Source organism: Hirundo rustica, chromosome 6 (assembly GCF_015227805.2).
Source record: "Hirundo rustica isolate bHirRus1 chromosome 6, bHirRus1.pri.v3, whole genome shotgun sequence".
NCBI classification, from domain to species: Eukaryota; Metazoa; Chordata; class Aves; order Passeriformes; family Hirundinidae; genus Hirundo; species Hirundo rustica.
The window spans coordinates 34,865,356-34,877,846 of record NC_053455.1 but is presented as its reverse complement, the minus strand read 5'-3'; positions in this window follow the sequence as shown (position 1 = coordinate 34,877,846).

Genomic DNA, 12,491 nt, shown 5'->3' with positions numbered 1-12,491 from the left:
ACATTATCTAGCTAGAAATTTGTTAATTTAAAAATGTTTTAACACTTTCTGTAATTTTAGTCCATTGCCAACAAAATAATTATATTTTACCTTAAAATAAAATAGAAACCAATTCTTCTGTTTGGAGTATGTTTTGCAAGAAGCAGGCTGTGCTGGCACAGCACTTCAGGCAGTTTAACTGAGAGCAGTAAATTAACAATGGCTATATGCATAATTTAGAAAGTCCACCTTAAAATTATACAACTTTGCCACATGCATGTCTCAAACTGTTTCTTATTATGAGTACAGGACCAATTCCTTTTGCAAACTATTTAAAGAGCAGACATTTAAAGAAATCATATGAATCCCTCATTCAGATATATAAACCCCTCATTCGTGAATCAACATTTGCTTTGGAGAAGGGAGGAGGGGCACCCATCCTGCACAACAAAGCAGCAGCTCAATACAGCTGCCATCTGGCTTCCTCCTGCAGTTCACTTCCCATAGCAAACAAGATCCACAGTTTAAGGAGTGTTGGGGAAGAGAGAGGGGCTGCAGTTTTAACCTTACAGCTTTATGATGAGGCATTTTTCCACTCTATAAAAACCTCTCTTAATATAAGAGAATGGAAGGCTCAGGAAATTGTTACTAGGATAGAAAGCCTTTCACTTCTGTGTTTCTGGTTCAGATCCACACCAACTCAGTGGTAACCAAATATAACTGCTACCAAAAGGACTTTTTAATGAAATGAGTTAGCTGATCTCAGTACAATACCTAGTGAGCATGCATCCATATTACTAAAAACACCAAATACAATAAACTCTTTCCTCCTAACTGCGAAGGAATGGCTTCTCACCAGTAGCGGCTGACAACATCAAGGCATAAGACAAACTAAACTACAGCAGAAGAAACAATGCTAAAAGCTTGACACAGTGAAGAATCTGCTGTGTGGTATGTTGTTTCTGCTAAAGTTCATAAAAGCAAAAATTTGTCAATTTTCAGGTAATGTGCTACTGCCTATTGCCCTTACCTTAAAAGTGAGGGAAATCTAAGAACCTAACTGTTTAGCTTTGCATTTCTAGTGGGGCAGCTAAAGACAAACTGATGTCCATAAAATCTCTATTTTTCTTATGGTTTGCTTTTCTTATAGTGTGTTTTCACAATTTTGCTACATTTACAAAACAGTAATAGACTCAAAGACTCAGGCTGTGTGGCCTGCTGGTTCTGTCGAAGAGAGATAAATATATGCTAAAGCAATGATAAAGGTACTGGTTTAAGCAGAAATATAAAACCTAGCAGTTTACTTGCTGCAAACAGTCCTTTCCCAATAAATTATCATCAATAACAATGAAATCCCTAAAAGGTCTCATTGACCTCACTGGAGTTTTTTAACTCCTTCAGTGGGATCTGATTTTATACACATTACTGTTGTGGTATTCAACCTGATATGCAGACAGTTCACAGCATAATGAAAAGTGAGACAATTTCTTTCCATATCTAAAAAGCAGTATTCAGTTTACAGTCAAAGAAAAAGAAACTTAAAAATGAAACCTTCATGTTGTTGGCAAGGTCAAATGCTGTTCTAATACCATACAGCTGAATGGATAATATCCATTAAGACTGATCAGTGAAAAACACCAACAAAATGAATAAATAGAACCCAAAAGCTAATGACCTCCATCCCTAGCAGCCCCTTGACCCTTATTACTACAGCTGCTGGTGTAGGAAAGGATTAAAAGGGGCTAGAAATCATTGGGTTAACATACAAGGGCCCAGAAATTTGACCCTGGTTACTTACAACACATATCCTCCACTAAAAACGAGTGTATGAGGAGAATTAGAAACAGGGCTAGGAAAGGTCAGCTTGAGTGCAGATAAACTAGGAAAAACGGGGCTTGAAAGGCAAAAAGGTTTTCTTTCTCAAGACAGTCTAAGGACAGAAGCAGGAGTAGGGTAGTTGGCATTGTTGAATATCCTAGATAAACTTTTAGGATGCACAAACTTTCTTCATGTCTTCATTAAAAGCAATAGGTTTGAAAGCTAAATACAAAAACAACTACTCACCATTAGATATGCAGCACCAAGTCCATACTTCATTAGACATATGAATAACATTCTCATCACCATGACTAGAAAACTGTACTTATTAATTGAAATCATGTATTCAACAATCATAACACTTTTCAAACTGCCTCTGAAATACTCCTATACTAAGACCCTTCCTAGGTACTCAGATCAAGATCAAAGATGGTAATCTACAATCTAATACACACAAAACCCCGCAAACTTACAAACTTATCTCCATAAATCTGCAACCATCTGATACACACACACACACTCACTCACTCACATTGGGCAACCTTAGATGTCATCCCATACATCCTGAAAAAAATGTTGTGATACCATCCACAGAACCATTAACTATCCAAAGAAGGCTTTTATTAAAAAGTACAACTCTACAAAAGATTGTGTCTATTTGAAAGAGATACCGGAACACCACAGAGGGAATTGCACCTGTCAAATAAAATTGTACTTGGCACTTTAAGAGAAAATCACAAACCAACTATAAGCAATCCCAGAAGTCATTTTAGAGACCTTTTCCAAGAGCCACCTTGGTCTTCTGGCAGTCTCTAGCCTCAGAAAACTTATCATGAGGAACATCCTAGGTACAGTCCAAAGACACTAAATGAATTAAGGCCATATTTGAGCACAAAATGTAAAATCTCTATTACTACTGTAGTAAATAATCTCGCCACAGAACCACCACTATCTTTCAAATCTACAACTGTACTTTCACAAATATAAACAGTTTATCCCAGTGACTTGCCATAGCAAGACCTATGATCAGTGTAAAACTACTTGTAGTGAACAGGCACACTCTAGAGAGGATTAAATACCCATATGTGAATATCTCTCAATAGTCACTCTGTTTCTGATCTTTCATTCCTTCCTCTCTGATGGCTCACACACTATGCCCCTATGCTCAGGTGAAAACTAGAAACACCTTTCAAATTCTGGTAAGCAAAACCTGCAACTCTACTGGATGCCAAATAACATGGATGCTGGAGAATGATTTTACAGCACATTTTAATCTCCCTTCCTTCTCTCTTGGATTAATCAGTGTTTCACATGTAACAAACATTTTTTTCCTACAGATAAGTGTCTCTCTTTCTCTCCTGTTCTCCCCAGCCCCATATTATCCTGTCCAAGCACCAACTGCTTTTCTTTCAAAGGCAGCTGAATTGATGCATGTCTGCTATCACTGAGCAACTGTTCTCAACTTTTATTTTGCTGCTGTTTCTATTTCACACATAGAAGAGAGACTTCTGTGCTTGTAAGCATAACCTTTTCAAATATTTCAATTGGTGTAATAAAAGATAATACAGATAGACTCTGTCTGTATTTCTTTAAAGTCAAGCCTGTTGAAAACCAAAGTAAAAGTGTGAGACAATTGAAAGGTAAATCATGGCATAATAAAACTTCAGGTTCATTCTACTTTCAAAATTCTGAAACTTAAAGAACAATTTTCAGTACTTTAAAGAATATCTTAAGCATAACCAGTAAGCTTTTTAATGGTATGCCTATAGCTCTGAATAATTAACAACATTTAATTAACTTTCGTCACAGATATATTCACTGAACATGAATGAAGTAATAATTGCTTACTGAAGATGATGTCATGATTCACACACAACAGACAACTCAGGATCAGGAGGAGCATGAGAAGACACAATATTGGGTCGATTGTATTGTCTACATTTTTCATCATTAGTTTCTTGCATGAAACAAACCAAATATTATGAAAGAATTAATTTTTGAACCATCGGTGGACGTAAACAATTACAATAAGATGAGAAAGAGAAAAGTTCATCAAACAACAGGGATTAGATTTCACTTAGGGTAGATGAAGAGCCATGCAGTAGGAAAAGAAGTTCAAAGCCCTCTGTGCTTTACCTGGGAAAACAGATCATGCATAATTATTTGTGATATTTATGGAAGAGTGTTTGGTGGTGTTTATCTACTGAAAAAGAGAAAAAAAGATTAAAACAAAACAAACAAACAAAAAAATACATGTAACAACTAAGAAAGGTGTATCTTGCTAACACAGGGATGAAAGAGTCTAGTCTCACAGTAACTTAGGTAACCACATCTAAAAACCCTTACATAAATTTATTAAACTTTTTAGGGGAAACTATCTGGTTCTTTGTTGCATCTATTCATAAGGCAGCTGCAATACCTTATTTTATAAGCAGAAACATGATTTCTCAGTTCATGTTTAATATTAGCCCAGTTTATGATAAATTGCTCTTTTGATAACTGCCCTTTACTTTAAAGAATGTCTTTCTCCTGCCTTGTGGTTTATTGTCCATTCATGTTTTCATGGGTAATGGTTGTATCACTTCCCAGTCTGTTTTACTAAACTAAGCTACCTAAGCTCTTCAATTTCCTTGAGGTTTACCTTGTTCCATTTAGTTGCACACATCTCAGTTGAACTCATCTTTATTAAAAGCAGATAACCAGAAATGCACCACAGTATTCCAGGTGATATTCAGACATACGATACTTGTACAATGGATTTAACACTTACCTGACTTAACTATAAATACATCAGATCCACAAGAACCACCAGTTCTTTACATGTTTACAGTCAAAAAAGTGTAATTTATAGCAGAAATTGTTGTTATTTTCACCTCATATTACAGACTTTCCTTCCATTTTTTATTCCTACATGCTTCAAGGTTACCCAGCAGTAAGGTATTTCTGCATGAAATCTTATATCCTGTCTGCTCTAACACCTACTTCTTTTTTAGCATGCTTTGTTTTGCCAGTGTCATTAATGGAAATATTAAATCTGATAGTTCCCTGAAACATTCCTTAAAGAACGCTATTTCAGCATCTGATATTTTATCTTTCAATAACATCTGTGGTCTCACTACACATTTTTTAATCTTAGTTTATAAATGCCTTAATTAGTCTACACATTGAGTTTAAGATCTACATCATAGTCTATAAATTTAGTGAAAGGACAATGAAAAAAGGTTACCCATCACAAATTTGTAACTGGATTCTGACATTAACAGTAATATTTGTTCTCCATTCTGTATCTGGGAAGTTAATTTCCCATGGTTACAAAAGTCCTAGTAGGGTTCTCTAATAATATTTCAGGAATTTGAATGTATATAATATATCTAAGGATATACTAGACCCCTGAGTGTTCTTCCAGTAGGATCGGTTTAAAAGCTCTTCCATAAGTGAAGCAGCATTTGCAACTCTAAAAGACAAAGGTAGGCATATTCTATTCTTTAGAGCTCAGCATAATGTTTCATAAACATAACAAAAACAGGTACATCTTCTTGGCTTAAGAAGATAAAAAGTATGTATCCCTCTGAACTAGAACAACTTTGAAGCAAAACAAATGCATATGGGGGTAAAAACTGCCACAGTATTCGTATGTACGAATGCATGATCCATTGTAAAAGATAAAAAAACACCCACAATACTCTTCTGAATGGCCTGCAACTAAGGTAAAGCACACTACACTTTCACTTTTCCTGCAAAGAAAACTAGAGCAGCCTCTTCAAGAGCAAATCAATCAGTCTTTCTAATTCCAGTAAGAATCTAACTTGTAAAAAGGCCCAAAAGATTTATAGCCACAAAGACATTTTTTAAGTAATAAATAATAACAAAATAAGGAATATTTATACTGCTGTATCAGTAACAAAATGTACACAGAAAGCCCAAGAACTTGAAAGCTGAAGTATTGAGTTTAAAAGCCCTACCAGGAAGCTTTTGGATCATTGGATTTTTGGACCAAATCCCACAGACATTCTTGGACCAAGTCCCATGGGCTGTTAGAATAAAGTCAAAACCTCCACAGTTAATCATACAGAACAATGGAATGGGTGTCGTTTTTTCAGTTCATATTATCTCCACAATGAAGTCACAAAAATGAAGAGCTAACTAGCTGTTACTGGATGAATCCGTACTGAAATACACTAGAACACAAAATTACCCATTTTACCACTGATTAAACCAAAAGGTTTTAAGGAAAGAAAAAAAGTACACAGATATTTCTTCCTTGGCTTATTTTTGTTTCTACTGATGCATGGCCAAAAAGTGTGACAACAGTAAAAAACATATATATTTTCTCCCCCTTTTTCCACCAGAGCCAGAAAAGCTCCTTGCTATTCCCAAGTTGCCACTATTTAGGAGCTTTTACCAATTTCAAGCAAGTCGAAAGTTTAACTCTTTGAATCTTATACAACACTAAAATGTAGTTAATAAGAAATTGGTTTTGAGTCAACACAATAACACAGTCTCTAAAAGAAAGCTGCATCTACACCTCAAAATTGTCCCAGAATAGCCCTCCACACTTCTGATTTGTAAATCCTCTTCTACATGAAGCAAAATATGCTGCTTGTCTTTAATGGACTAGAATATACATTAATACTATATGCATTTCACTGTGCTGAACTCCTCAAATACAGTGTTAATGTACTTAGAAATGGTGAATATTTTTATAAGCAGCACACAAATACATTACCTTGAAGCTAGTTTACAGATACTGCTATCTGTTAAAATATTACTTGGCTTCAAAGCCATTAATCCAAACCAGACTGTAGCATACCTGTGATGTCCAACAAGCACTAACTGGTAACATTTCCCAATTATAAACTTCATTCTTATGAAGGCAGCAAATGAAGACGTGGAAGTGGATGAGATCTCATTTTGGATAAGACTCTAGTCCTTGTTAAAATGTTATTACTGCAGAGCTGGTTATACATCATCATTGATATAACAATAACAGATGTCTTACTTGTGCATTCCATTTCTGCCTGCCTTTCAGCTATGATTTTACAACTTGTAAAGGATTAGAAAAAATTGCCAAAGGATTTACAAGAGACTTCTGCAGTATTATTTAGAAGACAAGTGTCATATTGTTTTTACAAACTCGTCAACTAACATAACTCTCATTCAAAGGACTACATCATGTTTTACTTTCCTAGTCTGTGAAATTATTGATTAACGGCTAAGTTTATCAGTAAAGATTACTGCATATGGTAACAGTGACAGCTAAGACCTAGTGGTAACCATGAGGATACTGCCTAAGAATACTCACACTTGCAAAGAAGTGCATATAAGGAACAGTATTATATTCTCCCGAGGTTTTTATGAATTATGATTTTATTAGTGATTCTATAAATAGTTTAAAATAGTAGGGGGACTGATTTGAAGCAGTTACCTTTTTGTTGTTCTTTCTTTTACTTAAATAAACAGGAAAATTATAATTATTATTTAAAACTTCCTTATCCAAGGAAGTGTTACTGCCAAGAATAATGACTAGAATGGGAGTAAGAAAAAAAAAAAATCCAAAAACCTTGAATTTGCATATTTTTGGTTTAAAAATGTGGTTTACTTTCTCCAGTGTAATAGCATCATTCCCGTCCTATTTTTTTAGCTGTGAAATAAAAACTACATTAAGAATAACCTGTAAAATTTCACTACTGTATATTGAAACTGTGGAAGAAAAATAACTTATTTTTGCATATTTTATCCTCCCCATAAAAACGTAAAAATGGAGGTTAATGTCATGATTCAGGGAAGGGTTAACTTTTCAAAGGTATTTTTAGAAAAGCCTTGCGGCATGTAAAAGACATTATGAACATTGTCTTTTATATATACATTATAAAGTACAGTCTACTATATATATACATATATACATTATAAAGTAATGTCTACAATATAGACATTATAAAGTAATAGAATAAATATTGCAACTAATTATCAGCCTGCATTATAGCTAGAAAATAAGAACAGTTCGCCAGTTCCCCAAATGAGCATTCTGAAATAGCTAATAAAAATACTGAAGCCTTAGCATTTAACATTGAATCATAAATGTTACAAATAATCATTCCAGGAATTTTAATTTTTGCTACAGATACTTACTATTATCTCCACTGAAAACTTTCTTCATCTGAGGACTGCATAAGCAAATTCTTAATGAGACATGACTTTAAAGAGTTAAGATTTTAGCTAAGGGTTAGAAGCAATTTGTATTGATCACGATGTAAGTTAGGTTAGTAAATGGTAGGTTAATGATTATTAGATGCCCAAGCTAGAGCTGTTATATTATGAGCTTGTTTATAGAAAAAGTGGAGTAAGTGAACCGTCATAAGAACAGATTGAAACCAGTAAGAACAATGGCCAGCACCTGGACTTGGTATCAATCAATCACGAAGCAGGGGACCTTGGACAGTGCCAGAGGGTCACAGAGACCTGATGAAGACTCTCCTGACTTCATCCTTTGAGACCACTGACCCAATTCGAGACCACCGACCCAATTCAAGAGAAGAACTGTGCATGTGCAAAGGATTAATAGCCTCACTTTAATACAGAGCAGGGATGGGAGGTGCTGGGGTTATGCATATGTATTGTATGTAAGAACTTGGAAAATAAATAGAGAGCAAAGAGCCTTGTTCGGGGTGGCCACGCCTTTCGGAGATGACTCCCGTGCCGCCCGCCAGTGAATAAACATACCACTGTCCAACTTTAATTAGTTAGAGGGTCTTTGTCCGTGACTATATCGGTTTTCAATGACTCATTAATCTATTTACATTTTCAGTTTCGGTTTACAAAATCAAATTCTATGCAAAATCTTTGACTTCTTGTTCTTCAATTATTTTTTACCAAAGCTGTATAAACTCCATTCCCATTCAGTAACTAACTTACATTTATGGCAATGCAGATGGGTACAGAAATCACAAATTCACATCTGAGGTAGTCAGGGGAAGCCACATAACAAAGCCTGCTGGATTTTCTCCGCAAAGTAAAATAGAGCACTGATAAATGCGCCACCACACTGGCGCAGCAATCTGCTTTCTGGACCTAAGCTGGACTCTCCTTGACCAGTTCAAGGCACAGAAAGAGCAGCTCACATTCATTTGTATCACTCTGTATAGATAAGAAAGTTCAATTCACCTTATTACACAGCTTTCCTAAAATTCTACCTTTTTCTTCCCTAAAAATTACTTTATTAGTTTAAAAATTCCTATTTAAGCAAATTCTGAATTTCACTTAGATGTGTTAAATCAAGGTTGCATAAACATTTCATCAGTTTCCATCTTTAGGAATTGGGCCTAGGTGGTACACCAAACATCATGACCAGATGAAAAATCAGTTTAAAGATAAGGGGTGTCATGTATAGATAGTATGCAGTATTTTTACAAGAAAGGCAAGCATTCTATCCACAGACAGTATATAAGTCTTTCTCTGACATCTCTAATAAGTGGGAAAAAAGGACAAAAAGGCTAGCTCTGGGAGTCATCAGTTGCAATTATATGATGACTATATACAGCACTACTCACAACTCAAATCAAAACTTCAGTTGTTTGAAGGCTGAAAAAGACTTTATGAGACTATACATCAAATACTGAAGACTTTATTTTCCTCCATTATTATTTATTTATTTTCTGCAGGCAGTGTGCAAATCACTGCTTTAAGTACATTTATGTTTACATAAAAATTAGTTTCAAGGTGGAAAGAAATTCATCCTTCCAACTAGTGCAAAGTGCCCACAAGTTACAGGAAAGACTTCTATGTCACCGCTGTATTTCTGTAGCATTTTCCAGTGCGGAAAAAATATTAAGGTCAGGTGAGATTCCACTACAACTTTACTGCCAACTACTACAAAGTACTCCAGAGTCGACCTCACCAGTGCTGCTGAGTAGAAAGGAGAAGTCACCGATCTGCTGAAAATGTTCCTGCAAAGGCAGCCCAAGATATTGCTGGCCATTTTTGCCATGAGGGTGCATTGCTGGCTCACGTTCAGTTTGCTGTCCACCAGGACCCCAACATTCTTGGTGGACCCCAACATTCTTCTCAGCAAAGCTTCTTTCAAGACGGTACATAGGTTTAGCCTGGTTACAAAAGAAAACGCTTAAAGCAGGCCTTTGAAGAACATCAGCAACACACTTAGTGTTGAGAACCTTAGTGAACTTCATCTGTTCAGCTTCTCAAAGAAAAGTTTAAGAGGTGATCTGAGCAGCAACACTGACTTTGTAACTGTATTTACCATTTAACCTACCAAAATCAGAACAACAAGATAACAGCAAAACTAAGTGATAAAAATATAGCTATACAAGCTCAAATCAGGCTACTTACAATTGACACTAAAAGTAATTAACTACAAAGAATTTAGTAAGAGTTTGTATTACTGGATGGTTTTAAATTAAGATCTAAGTATATTTTTGACTACTATTCTGTCTCAAAATGATGCCTGCTAATTCAGGTGCTGAATTATAGACAGCAATTAATGAACTAAATACTTACAAGAAATCTGACTAAATGATCATGGTGACTTCCTTCCAGCCTTGAATCAGAAAGAATGTTTAAATGTGCTAGCAAATTAGATTAGATTTTATCTCATTTTGAATGGAACCGCTTAAAGAGAAACACAGGGATCAGGCTTAACATATATAACACAAATACTATCAAATATATTGTTTACAATTCTAGAATACTAACTATGGAAATTGTAAACTAATTTTCAAAAATACTTTTTTTTCTTAAATGGCATCCTCTAGTAAGCTCTTTTATTGCTTTGAGCAGACTCATCAACTTGCCACGAAAGACAGCCATGTAACATGGCAGTAGTCTACATTTTAACTTACCCTTAGGGACTACTTAACCTCTTTTACTTTTTCTAGAACAAAGCAACAGTAAGGATAACTAAGAAATGATATATATGTCATAACTATATAAAGGTCAACAAGGTTTAAACACATTGGGTTCTACTCATAAATATTTGACTAATAGGAGTGTATTTTTCATCTTGAACCCTAAGATTGGCGTCTCAGTATGCAGCAAATTATTCTGACTGAACATGTACAATACACGGTTTCCAAGTTGAATTTCTCCAGATATGTGCCTGAATGCCAATGTCAAAAATCAAGGACTGGCAATAATTCTTCTCTTACCATTCCTTAAATTATAAAGATAATTGACTACATCAGGATGAACCATGCAATGTGCCCAGTTCTGATCCTGCTTACATCAGCATTAAATGATTCCGGATTCATACTAGAGTACTTCAGAGCCTGGTTTTATACAACTCATTACTAACCAAGTGGAAGCTTCATTACTTTTGTAGACCAGAAAGAGTGAACTAATTTTATTACAGAGGAACAGGTGACCTCAGGCAGTTCAGGATTGCCTAAGTTTAGGCAACCTACATTGCCTCTTCACATTCCCTTGAATGTATGCTACTGTAAACATTTGCATAATAGAAATACACTCAAAAGCTTTCCTCCCTGACAAAATTAATACAAAACAAAAGCAACAACCAAAAAAAAAAAAAAAAAAAAAACAAAAAAAAACCAACACCTTTTTCTTTTTATAATTTAAAAGAAATTTGCTTTGATGTGCAAAGAAATTATTAACGGCTACCTACTTAATACTCTATTGAATCATATACTTTTATATGTCAATTATTTAATGTCTCATGCAGCTGTATTATCTTCTCTCTAGTTGTTGAACTGAAAAACAACAGATCTGAACAAGTAGACGTGATTTCAAAGAGGAAGTCATCATACAAACCACTAATATTTTCCTTCCTAAAAAAGAGAGGTGAGGGGGAACCTAGAAAACAATTTCATACATTTACATGTTTTCCAGGAGGTTGGATTAAGCAGGCTTTTCCCCCCCAAATCGGTATGGCTTGAGTTAGATTTAAAATCTGTTCCCAGAGGAGGCTGATAAATGGATTAAAGTGGAACATAAATTCCCTGTGTCACCCAGTCCCTTAAACCTTGATGTCAGTAACATGCCTAATAATTCCATTATTATAAACGTCAAATATGTTTTACATGTGTTAGAAAGAATAAATGGGTAACAGAAGAAATGGAACACTCAAGAAACTGTAATGCTATTACAATGTTCCATGAAAAAATATCTAATATCTACATTACAGCGTTCACCCACTAGTATTTTGGATTCTTATTTCCTTGTATTTTGCACACTCAATCCCCTACTATGAGAGACAGACCAGCATATTCATTGTGCTACACATAGTTTGCTTTCCTTTATGGTGCTACTTCTATAAACCAGCATAATAAACTGAAGAGTGAGCAAAGGCAGAATAAAAACTCACAGTGTGATTCTTTTTAGTAGTTAATTTGAGAAACAGCACATAGGAATCTTGATTAGAAAATATGAGAATTTTTATTCTGCTCAGCAAAATGAAATGCCTCAGCTGAAGCAGTGTTTGCACTGGATTTTAAGAAAGATGTTGCAAAGTACAGAGAGCAAAAAAAATGACAACCCTTTCAGAAAAATGACTTACAAGAAAAGACTGAAAGAACTGGGCTTGCATACACTTCCAAAGAAAGACGGGAGAAGTGGATCAGCATTACAATAATCCTGAAACAAGTAAAAAAGCCAGTGATTTATCATTTTCCCATTTCCTCAAAGTACACAGAGAAAAGTGCTTTCATTTGCAATCCATACGCTTGGAA